The sequence below is a fragment of the Pleurodeles waltl genome, chromosome 4_2 (genome assembly GCF_031143425.1).
Source record: "Pleurodeles waltl isolate 20211129_DDA chromosome 4_2, aPleWal1.hap1.20221129, whole genome shotgun sequence".
NCBI lineage: Eukaryota > Metazoa > Chordata > Amphibia > Caudata > Salamandridae > Pleurodeles > Pleurodeles waltl.
Window position 1 is genome coordinate 471,251,944 of NC_090443.1, and position 13,077 is coordinate 471,265,020.

The window sequence follows — 13,077 nt, forward strand, 5'->3', positions numbered from 1 at the left end:
AATGTATATTTATTTTACAATAACGTACACATTGGCCCAGAGGGGACCCTTTGCTGTGTGCTACAACATTGTGCTCGAAAAAATGCTGACACTCACACAGAAGGGAACACACTGCGGAAGTTCTATTTCCCTATACAAACAGCAGCCAGACCTATCTTATTTATGGCACTCTGTGTCACAAATCAGTTCTCTTCCTACAATAAAAGCTCAGAATCAACCAGCCAGCCAGGATTCTGAGATCTTAAATAATCATCCTCCATGAATAACGATAATATTATTATGGGCATTGAACTATACTGATGATACTGTACTATTAACACATGCTTCATTTGGCATGAAAAGCAATCTTATTTTGGAAGGAATTGCAATTAAAATAAATTCATTATTAATATTAATGAAGCCTAATGTAGGGTCTTCCACTGCTACAAAGTCACATAGGTTGTTGCAATGAAAATACTGGACAATGCTCCATTATGGCCATCTTTATTCAATATATTAAAAACATTCTAAGGCCAATCAGTGCCAGTGACCATCAAATGCTTGAAATCCCAGCAAACCAGAATGGGCAAGGGATTTGGACTGTCATTCTTGTTTCCCTGTGAACAGCAGCCATCCTCCATCTTGCGCTTCCAATTTTAAACCAAAATGATGCTTCTAATCATTGAAGGGGAATTGTAATGCCTGAAGTCCTCATGGTGCTCATGATCAAACTTCCATATTCACAATATTTCTTGCACAAGGCAATGTGCCTAATCCTTGAGATCATCCACATTGGTTAAAATAAGGAACCAGATTTGTTCCAGATCAGTAGTCCCATTTTACATGGGGTGGGTAGGTAAGCATCCACTGTAAGTAGATATGGTGCACGCTAACACTAACATGCAGTCAGCAGACAGGGCCTGGGTAAAGAGGTCAAAGGAGGGCTACCTCTTTGGGGGCTACAGAGTGAAGAAAACAATTAATCTCCATAATTCTAAGGCACATTGAAGGTTGTGAGGATCTGGGTGTACTATATGATAGGGCTAGGTAGCCTTTGCGTGGAGTACACTCACAGAGACTCGTTTGGGAAAGAACAGTATAGTTTACTTAACCTGTAGCTCAACCTCAGGTAGCTGTAGCTGCGAGCAGAAAGGTTCAGTAAAGAACCTTAGTGTAAAGCATTTAACAGCCTTGTATAGCAGAATGAGAATCACACACCAATAAAAAGACAACATTTTAGAAAAATAGAGCTTACTTTTATGAATTTAGCGTCCTTCCTCATCAAAATCAGCCAGAGGGTTCAAGAGTCAGATTTTAGAACTTTTATCCACTCTCAAATGGAACTGAAAAAATGCGTTGGTAAACTTAAAACTCAAAAACGTTTTGAAAGTTTGAAAAAGTTACTTGGAGTATTCCGGCCAGGCATGGGTGACCAAGTTTGACAGGGATGAGGTCTAGGGGCCAGAAAGGATTCTTTGCACAGCTACCTGGCCACCAAAGCTATTTTAAAACAAGTTCTCAACTTTAACACAAGACCGCTATAAGAAACAACGGAGTGGTCTTGATGGATCAGGATACGGGCAAAGATGCTTACAAGGATGCTCCAGTAGTGGTGAGGACCACTGGGGGGGGGTCTCTGCATGTGTGTTCTTTCTGTTGCAGTGGTTGCACAACTGTGGTTATGCTACCGGTGACACCGCGATTGGAGGCAAAACCCTTGTAGTCCAATGAATCTAGTCACTGACAGCTCTCCCGGGTCCAACAGACTCGGGTGCAGACTGTGTTTATCTCAAGTTTCTTTGTTGGTGCACCCGGCAACTGGTAGTAGGGAAAGTTCCACGGGGGCTACCACTTTGTCCATGTGGGCTCTTTCCACTCTTGTGTCCCTGTAACATACCCCAGGAGACCAGCCATCTGATCCACTGAGTCACTGGAGTTAGTGAAACTGGGAAATCAAGTTTTCCTGATGTCGGGAGCCACAGGCAGGGTCCCAGCTCACTAGCCCAAAAGTGCAGCAGGTGCAGTCCTCCCAGCGGTGCAGCCTCGCTTTGTGTAATCAAAGGCCAGCAGGACAAGCCTTCTTTGGTCCTCTCTTCTCCCAACGAATGTGAACTAAGGGTAAGGATGCCAGGGGTGCCCGTTATATTCCTTAAACATGCCCCAAGGGGACCACGCAGTCACTAGCCAACGGGCTACAGGGTGCCCTCCTCTTTAGTGATGCAGTTCCTGTGATGTGCCACCTGGCTATACCATTGTGCCCCATTCTTGCACCTTCCAAAATGGCACGATCCTTTCTAGGAGGAGAAAAGCATGGTACCCATCTTTAGGGTGTGGCTAACAGTGGGCTACACGCCCATGGGAAAAATTGATTCTAGCACTGCTTTCTGTCTCGGTCTCCTACATATCTAAAGGAACAAAAGGCACCCTGGTCAGGAGTATTGTTACCAGCAGCCCTTCAAAGGCAGCTTCACCTTAGAAGCTAGCCTTTTGGGCCAACACTCTTTGAAGCCTTCCTGGGGAGGTGGTCACACCTTGTTTGTTCACGGACTGAGGAATCATTCACACATTTCCCCAGTTGGACAGAAAAATGTCTGCGTGTGAATGGCTTTTGGGAGGCCACTGTATTAGCTGGGGTGCGGGTAGCAACTTTCTTAAAGTTGCTTAAAACAGTCCCATTAAATCTGACCTGACCATCTGATGAAGTTGAATGTTCCCATTAATTTGATATCTTACTTGATCTGGTTAGGTGATCCCATTCAGATGGTAGACGCATTTAGTGGCTTTGTTAGCCAATGAGGCTCCTAACCTTTCTCCAGCAAAACGACAATTTGCCAATGTTTCTGGAAAGAAATAAAACATATGTCTAACAAAGGAATATATTGCTCACTGCCATAGGACTTGGTGTGTCTGCTTTAGGGGGGTCTGACATATATACTTAAGGGAAGTGGTACCTTTTTCTTTAAAGGTAATAGCAAAGTTGAGTTAGCAGTGTGGCACACTGCCCTTTCAGTCTGCAGTAGCAGGCTGAGGTGTCTTTCATATTTTGAACACGCAGGATGGCACAAACAGTGCTGTAGGTTTGTGTGGACATTCTGCCTTATATGCCCTGGGTACCATATAATAGGGACTTATAAGTAAGGCAGTGCTTGCTAATTGAGGATAGCAAATTAAACATACTTTTGTAAAGGTTTAAACACAGAGTACACTGAGGCCTGCTAACCAGACCTCAGCGCCAAAGTCAAAAGACCAGTAGCATCAGCCCCAAAAAGTGGGGCTAAACATGCAAAAAGATGCATTTCATTACAAAGGTCTTTCAAGAAGTATTAGACCTGTTTTTTGGGACTCTGAAACTGTGCTAAGTAAAAACACACTAGGAAACTTTGAGGACAAAGGGAAGAAAATTGCAGGATGGATCCACTTTACAGATGGTCATGAATTGTAATGCTTACAATCAGCCACATGCATCATGGGCACTGTACCACACCCTAAAGGAGTCAGAAATGTTATGTTGCTGATAACACTCTATATACACTTGCACTCTGCTGTCAGCTATAATAAACTACAATAACGTCACAGACAGCACCATATTATCACTGCCAGTAACCTGCCACCAAAACACCCCTGAAACAACTACCCATACTTTAAGTTATTGTTCAGCAATAGATATTACAAACTACAAGATGGCACATTCACCAGCACACAGTTCTCAATCCGGCTTCATGGGGCACACCCTAGTGTACTTGGCACTCTACTGCCATATTGATTTGCACTGGTATTGGAAGCACCACCCGCATTTTATGACATGCTCATGTCTCGCTGCCAATACCACTGGAATATTGTGTATCACTCTGATTTTATCGGTAGCAACCTGCAATATTTAGGGGGGGTATCCTCTTAATGTACTGGTAACACCCCACTATATTGCACAGTAACTAGGTAGCATTTGCAGTATCCTTAACTATCCTTGACACATGACAGAAATTCTGCAAGTACTGTTTTTTCCACAATGTGATGGGATATTCACTGGAACTGCAACAGTCTTGTGACAAAATAGTTGATTCTGCTTTTATTTTTCAGGGTAAAGGGATTATTGTTTGTACTATTTCCCACCAAGGGGCCAATCGTTTTGAAGTATGTAACTGGTTCTGAGGCGCAAATAGTTTTCCACCAAGCATGAGGTTTTCCTCTAGGCATGCAATGTTTTAATGGGAGCATACTTGCTGTTGCAGGTGAAGTATTCTACTGGGTTCTTAGTAAACCTTAAAATACTGGATTATTTCATTTACCTTTCTTCAAAAAGGTATTTAAAAGGGGATGGGGGCATAGCAGCCATTTATGAGTAAACAGTCATAAGCCTACAGTGGGTCATGAATGTGAAAGATGAGCCAACATGGGAGGGCAGACTACTGTAGAAGGTGCAGCTATGGGAAATTTCAGGGGATAGCGGATTGAACCAGATTGCACCTATTGATGCAGATTCTGGGGGGCTTCTCAATTGGGCCTTTCCTGCCAGGGAGCTACACAAGGGTCATTGCTACAAAGCATGCCCTGAGGGAAGGGCCAGCATAGTCAGGAAGCTCACAGTGGATAACATGCTGGCATCGAGCGACATGGATTGTGTGAAAGTGTTTTCTGACCGGATGAGAGAGTTCGGTGATTTTCCAAGGCATGCTTCTGTTTGTGCCTCAAATGGGGATTTAAATGAGGAAGGAGTGTTTGGAGTATCTAGAGCCTTGGAAGCAGCGGGTCAGGACAAGGTGTCGCTCCTACAGTACTGATAATGACTTTGGGAAGGGAGGGGAGCTCACAGAAAACCAGGAATTGAATTTGCGAGGAGAGTGAAGAAGAAAGGTCTTCAGAAGAGAAAGCAGGTACATCAAGAAGTCAGGCAGGAGCACCATAACCAGGGGTGTATTGTAGTAGGAGTGTAAGAAGCTGTGGTGAAGTGACTTTTGAACGGGGGTACAAAAGAAACTGCTGTCACTGCTGCTGGTATCAAAGAGCTTCAATAGGCTGGGACTGGAGAACCAATGGCACAGGGAGTGGCCAAAGATAAATGTAAGAATCACTGAGCAGCTGGTGACTGGTGAGGAAGGAAGAGTGCTCACAACTGAGGAAGGAAGGGTGGCAGTCCCTGGTCTTTGAAAGCAGGAGAACAGGGGGAGGCATGAGGACCTGCAACAGAATTGCGGTACTTGCAGGCATGGCAGATAGTAGGGATAGGAACTAACAAGTAAGTGATGAAAGGCAGCAGGAGAGTGAAGGGGTGGCACCAGAATGAGAGAGACATGAAGGGAGCAACAGGATATAGGGGGGAGTGAGGACAGCATCCAAAGAATGTTGCTAGAGTTATTTGAAGAGATGACAAAAGGTTTTGTGAAGTAAGAAGCGAATCAGAGAAATATCCAAAACACAGGTGCAGCACTCAGGAAAAAGACTCCATGGCAGAACGCATGGGAGCCCTATGAAAAGCAGTTCACAAATTGAGATTTACCACAGAGAAAACCTGCACTGAGATAAGGTAGTTAATACAAAGGAATAGGGCATAGGGAGAAAGATGGAGAGATTAATAAACAATACAGGAAGAAATAACTTTTGAATTATCAATTGTACAGAAGGAGTAGAAAGTGGTGATACAAAGTCCTTTGTGGCAAGTCTTTTGCAGGGGTCTAGAATAGCTGCTGGCTCGGACATAGATTTATCAAAGGAGATTCAGATGTACATAGGGATCCCTTCAAGGACATTTCAGTTTGTTAGAAACCCAGGAAGATTCTTGTAAACTTTGCAACACATGCAGTGAAATACCAGATACTTGGAGCTGCTCTTAAATTTGGAGTTTTGAAGGTCAAGGGGTGCTCTTTCACTATTAGATCAGATGTTTCCAAAGCCACACAAGATAGCCAATGGGAGCTGGTCAAACAAATCCATGAGCTAAACCATTTACAGCAACTGCCATAGAGAAATTCCCTGTCTTACTAAAAGGTTATGGATAATATTCCATGCATAACTTCAGGGTGCCAGATGGTGTGGATCAATTTATTGCACAGTTACAGCAGGAGAGAATGTAGTCATGGATAAGGTGTAGTTTAGTCATGGAGCAGGAGTATGAAGGATAATTCTATAGGGTAGGCTTAAAATCTGAGAATATGTGTCAGGAAAAAAGGGAGATGGCTCTCCATGGAGGTGGGGTGGACATTGGGTTGGGAGGAGTTAAGGGGTACATTAGGTGGGGAGCATAGGGAAAAGAAAATCCTCATACCACTGCCAAGTGTAGATGTAGTAGTTTAATAAACATATCCCCTCATGAGAGGGGTTATTGGTAAAGAAGATTAGTGTCAGTAATGACATGTAATATCAATAGGTTTTGAGGAAGGAAGAAGCAGCGGTTGGTAAAACAGCATTTCAAAGATTATGGTGCTTCTATAATTAATCTGCAAGAAACACATTTATTGAGGGAGGAACTTACAACATTTTGTAGGCAGATGAGGTGACTTGTTTGAGGGATAGGTACTAGTCAGACATGTTGTAAAAAAAAATAAAAAAAAGAGTTAAGTGACCCCAGACTGAGGGAGGACGGTAGGAAGGCCAAAATGAGTTTGCAGAAGAAGCAGGCTATTCTAGAAATCCACTTGCAAAATAAAGGATTGAGGTGGAAAGTTAATAAGGTTCTCCCTTTTGAATATGGCGAGAAACATGGCAAGGTGTTGGCATTTAAAGGCAGAGCAGATCAGAATAGGAATTTTATAGCTGAAATTGTGGAGAGCCCCACGAACAGGGTCCTGAAGTCATCAAGATATTGAGAGCATTTCACTGCTTTTGTAGCAAACTGTTTCAGGAGAGCTATAGTCCAGATACTGTTGAGTTGAAGCATTGGTTAGAAAGTAAGGACCTGAGCTTGATGAATGATGGGGACTGAGCAGTGCTAAACAGAAGTATACAAGTAGAAGAAATAAAGGGAGTTAAAATGAGAAAGCCCTAGGGCCGGATGGTCTCCCTAATCAGGTTTATGGGACTTTGAAAGAAATAATATTTCTGGTGTGGAAGACTTTAACAGTTCACACTGCCTCTCGTATCTTGGCAGAATGCTACTATTAGTCTAATTTTGAAACCTAACAAGCCCCACAATAGGTGAGAGTCATATAATCACAATTAAGTAGTGATATTGGCCTATAAAAGTCTTTATAGCTATCACGGGGAAGAGCTTGGCCAAGATAGTTGGGAAGGTGATTCATGAGGATCAGAAGGGATTCATTCCAGGAAGATACTTGTATGAGTTGACTCCCTCTCCTATGGGAGTTATAGACTTGACTACCTCCAATTCCATGTTGCAAGTCAATCACAGTAGATGCTGCAAAGTTATTTGGACATATTTGTCAAAGTTACTGAAACACCTAGGGCTGAGGACACCTTTTGTAGGGTTACAGAGGTGTTGTATTGCTCTCCAAGGGTAAGGATACTGGTTAACGAGTGCTTAGCTGACCACATGAAGATCATGAGCGTTACAAGGCAAGGGTGCCAGTTATCCCTCTCCTATTTACAGAAGCCTTTGCACAAAGCCTTAGATAAAATAACAGTATTGTCCCCTTTAGTAGTGGAGGGCTTATAAAGAAGCTAGCCTTATATACAGATGACTTGATCCTATTTACATCAGACTGCAGTAAATCAAATCAAAATACAAAAGGAGGTTGCAGTCTTTGGTGGATTCTCAAAATACCAAGTGAATGAACATAATACGGAGACAATGGCATGGCATCTTAATTAGTAGGGTAGTGAGGGGGAAGAAGCTATTAAATACTTGGGTATTAGGGTGGTTAAAGATTTAGAGAACCTGGCGGAGATCAATTTGAATGGGGTTAGAGGATTAGAGAATGTAAAAGCATGTTGTTTATATGGAAAAACCTACCTCTAACAATTTACTGATGCACTAATCCGATTAGGATGATGATCCTGCCCAAGTTTACCTTTCTTTTTGACATGTCCCTCATGTTTCTTAAAGAGGTGTTAAAGAAGTGTCATGGGGTAATCAGTAGTTTCATCTGGAATGCCAGTGGTGCAGGATATCTTGGGGAAAAAACACAGAAGGAAATTTCTTAAAGGGTGACTGGTCTTTCCTGATTTACAGTTTTACTGCTGGGCCTTTAAATTTGATAACTGTAGATAGGAATACCTGATTCAATTGCAATAGGGAGACTATTTGAAGGATGTAACAGAAACAGGATTCTGTACAAATTCAGGTCCCTGAATGTTTTCAAAATAATTAAACTCAAGCTCCTCCAAGCAGCTACTAAGCTGTGGTATGACATAAGAACATTCATGGGTGTACTGTACTACAGTTCAAAAGCACCAATCTGGGACTCTGGAGTATTTAATCCATAAACTGTGCAGCCGCATTAGAAGATATGTGATCAAGACCTGGAGGGGCTTGCTGATTGAAAGGAAACTCCTTTTGTGGGAACAGTGGAGGGAAAGAATGTCTGAGTACTTCTCTAGGTTTACATATATCCAGATAACTGAGTCAAGCGGGAGGAGAAGATTCATGCTGAAATTTCCCAGATGGAAGAGGATCTACAGGATTTTCAGCCCATTTGAACAAGGTGATGACCGCAGACAGAAGGGCAAAGTCACTGTATGGAGTTTGGGAGCATGACTTGACAAACAAGGAGCTGAAAGGCCTCCAATTGGCAAGATGTGGGTAAGATTTAAAATTACAATAATAAACTGTGGTCTACAGATAAGCCCCATCTTGATATTGCTTTGAATAGATAAGTGGTTCTTGTGGGAGGGCCCTCAGTAATGATTAAAGTGTGCACTAATTTACTTGGTACTGTTGGCTACAAGGGAAATCTGTAAAAGATGGACACAAGCCAAGCCCCCATCACTGAACAACCCATACGAAGCATGACAAATGGAGAGACTGAGCAAAACAGTCAGATGATTATACCGAGGTTCCAAGGCTATTTCTATAAAGTGTGGGTCCATGCCTAAGCATGTGAATGAGAGATTCACTTAATGGAAGGCTACTTGGCCGCATAGTACCCATATGGGTGTTACCTGCATACTCCCCATCATTGGCCATATGAGGTGACAAGAGGACAAAAATAAAAGGTATTTTAAACTGATTGGTGCCAATTTACAATCACAAATGCATTATGAGTACAATCACAAATGCATTATGAGTAAGTGAACTAGTATTCCAGTAGTAATAGTTTACATACTATTAAATACCTTCTTGATTTAGCCTCAAATATCTAACATGGAACTATTTGCGGAATATTCATAAACAAAGAGAAAGGACTGCACCCATGCTGGACTTTACTTATGGAGAGGTGGTCACTTCTGCAGTTCTAATTCACGTATTCATAAATACCTTTGTGACTTGGGGCCTAATTTAGAGTTTGTCGGACAGGTTACTCCGTCACAGATGTAATGGATAGCTATTCCACCATATTACAAGTTCCACCGGATATAATGCACTTGCAGTACGATATGGGGTGATAGCCGTCACATCTGCCAGAGAATCCAGTCCACGGACTCTAAATCAGGCCCTTCATTTCATGATTGTTAGTAAATATGTTTAAAAATATGTTGAACTTGGCCTTCTGTGCAGGGTCACACCCAACGGTTTGCCCAACCCTCTCCTGTTTTGCTGCATTCATCTTTGTTGGCCTTAGGACTGCTAACCAGTGCTAAAGTGCATGTGCTCACTCACGACAGCCTAGTTAAGTTGGCTTACACCCGACTGTCTCGTTTAATTTACTTATAAGTCTCTAAAAAAATGGTATACTACATACCCAAGGTCTGTAAGTTAAATGCTACTAGTGGATGTCCATCACATGTTGTGCTACCCACTTAAATAGCCCCTTAAACAGGTCTCAGGCCTGCCATTTGCAGCCTGTATTCAGTTTAAACTGCCAATTCAACTAAGCAAAATAACCCCTTTGCCAAGCCTAAAACTCTTTAGTATATATCAGTCACCTCTAGGGTAGGCCCTAACCAGGAGCATTGTATTTAAAAAGTGGGATATGTACTATAATGTTTTACATACGGTAGTAAAAAAAAAAGGTTAATTTTTTTCTGTGAGGTCTACCTTTTTAATAAGATAACCTGTGGAAAGATCATATTTGGTTCCAAAGATAAAGATGTAATTTAGATTTTAAGCCATAATTCTGAAAATGGCACTAGAAAGTTAGTGTTTTCTTGTTCTAGCCATTTGGTGACTGAGGCCTGTTCCTTGGTCACATGACTAAGTAAAATTGCCAGTTGGTCTTTGTGAATTCATCCCAGGATGGGCCACTCTGCCAGGATGGGGGGTTGAGCTGTGCAGAGTCCCACTTACACTTCAAAGGAGCTGCCTCTGCACACATACAAATCACTTTACAGTAGGCCATTGTGACTCCAGATATCCTGGGACCATGGCAGGGAGGCAGGGAATTCCAGACATTTCTGTGTGTTGGCAGGCGGGGGAGCATTGGGTTGGGGGGAATCCAGAAGTTTCTTCCACTTCAAAGTTGGTACCAGATGTACAAATAGGAACTTTAGACCCACAGTTCAGTTCAATTATTGACCTGCAGAAGGACTCTTGGAGGCGTGGCCTGCTGCTTATGGACTGCTGTCTGCCTCACAAGACTGCCCTGCTGCTCCAGGAGGACTGCTTTGTTCCTTGAAGCCTCGCTGTGCAGTCTGAGGACTGCCCTGCTGCTTGTGACCTGGAATTCTGCTCAAACCAAGGACTTCCCTCTTGATCTGAGCCTCAGGCACAGCAAGGTCTTTGACCATCTTGAACCCATGCTTGGATCCAGCAGCCTTAGTGAGTCCTGACCCTTCCAATTAGTGTCCCTTTCTAGTCCTGGACCCTTGGAAGTGATGCTAAAGGTCCTCAAATTGTTCTGCCAAAAAATGCCTTTGGAACCAAGAAGAGAAGAGACCGGGAACTACCTGTTCACCGATCTGCCCAAGTTCCATCAAAGGTCAGCCTGACTTTGCAATAGCTCCCACAACATTCTTCTCCACAACAGTAAATCCTGTTTAGTGGCTCCTCTCTGGAAGGGTATCCAGCCTCCTAGAGCTGTCATCACATTCAGCCTGCAGCCTCATCCTGCTGGAAATTTTCAACTTCCATAAAAGAGACCAAGGGCCATTTGTACTAAAATATTTTCCCCATAGACATAAAAGGGGTAAAACCCTTTGACACATCTGTCCCAAAGTCCTAACCTAGAAATCGTCACCACTACTTCGTCAGGCAGCTCCCTGACGAGGACTTCTCCTTGGACACCACTGGCTGCCTAATCCCACTGAACATTACCTTTTCAGACATTTGCTCCTCAAAAATTCAACTAAGTCCAGACGTAAGCAGAGACCGAGCCCAATCCACTTTGTGTATCTGAACCACGCTACATCGCAGACGCCATAACCTTCAACTTTGCCCTAGTCTATTGTGATTAGATGTCTGTGCTTGGCAATTGAATATTTTAGGTGCTAGATTTTACTAAAACCTTTACAAATGTATAACTCTGGTTCTACTGATTGGATTTTTGTTATTTTGATCGTGCTTAGTTAAATTGTAATCTATTTTTCTAAGATGGTGTGGGATTATTCTTGTGTTGTGTTTTTAATTTATTACTGCATAAATACTTTACATATTTCCTCTAAATTAAGCCTGGCTGCTTGTGCACAAACCTACCAGAGGATTATGCAAAGGTTTATTTAGTGACCTTTGTAGGGCACCCCAACAAGGACTGTGACTGCTGCTTCAGAAGGGCTCACCCCTCAACCAACAACCCAATTTTCTTTATTTTTTTATTTTATTTTTTAAAATTAAGTACTCCATGCAATCTTTGGTGAAGCTCAAATGTATCGAAGAGTGAACATTGGTGGAAAATACCAATCTGTTACAATGTGGTGAAACTGCCTAACAAATCAGTGTTTAAAAATTTGACTGCTTGATATTTTGATTTTATTTTCGTTTGTGCTGGGAACCTTTAGGGCTAAAACATATGTGCTTCTCTGGCTTGAAAATGTACATGGCACAGCCACAGCTTACCCCTGGCTGCGATACCCTGGGTTTTCGGTGCTGTCAGAAGGATGGAATGTATCTGTTGCCTGCACTAATAGTGCACAGTAACATGGAAGTAATGGATGTTTCTTTCTCTAACATCAACGTAAACTCCGCCACACTGACTTTATGAAACTAACTATACATCAATAATCAGCCAAGGTGTGTCACCTCAACATCTGCATTGATGCTTATCCAAAAGAGTATAGGTGCTTTTCTTAACCATCTTTGTTTATTGTGATTTTTTGTGAGACTCAACTGAGTATTTTCTGCTGTAAACCCAAACTTAATCAGGGGTTGTTAAACTGTTCCTCAACTCTAGCTGGATTGCTTTGCTACTATGTCCGTCTTTGTGATGCATATACACACACACACACACACACACACTCCCCAAGGAAATTAACATGAAGAAAACATGTTTTAGGGAACCCCCCTTTCTCTCGGCTCCCACAAGACAGATCACCCTGAAACTTTCCAGTAAGCAGCTGACGTGAGCGCCAATTTATTATTTTTTTTTTAGAAAGTTTCATTAAGATTTGTCAATCGGCACCAAAGATAAAGAAAAGAAATAAATTATAATATTAGAACCAAGGGGCAGATTTATGAAAAGTGGTGCTGTACCTAGTGCAGCCCCACTTTTTCTGCACCCCTTAGAGGCCCCCTAACTCCACCATATGTGCACCGTATTTAAAATACAGCGCACCATGGCAGTAGTTAGGGGTACTAGCGTCATACTTTGACGCTAGTCTGGCACTTTGCAGGATTAATGTAAAAATGTTTTGACATTAATCGTGCAAAGCACCCAGAGGCCCATTAAAACCAATAAAAAACCTAAAGTGGCGAAAAAATTGTCGCAAGGAAATCTTAGATTTCCTTGTGCCATTTTTTTGCCACCTCCTCCCCCCCCCCAAACGGGGCATGCCCCCTTTGCATACATTATGCCTTGCACAGGCATAATGTGGTGCAAAGGGTTACAAAGTGGTGCAATGCATGCATTGTGACAGTTTGTAAATATGGTGCAGCGTTTTAGGCCTTCTAACGCTACA

General features: G+C 42.5%; 1 protein-coding gene across 1 annotated transcript in view; it reads right to left on the minus strand.

Annotated features, from left to right (window-relative positions):
- LOC138292925 (vespryn-21-like) overlaps window positions 1-13,077 on the minus strand; it is a 270,086-nt gene that overhangs the window by 19,326 nt on the left and 237,683 nt on the right. The gene's annotated exons all lie outside the window — the stretch shown is intronic.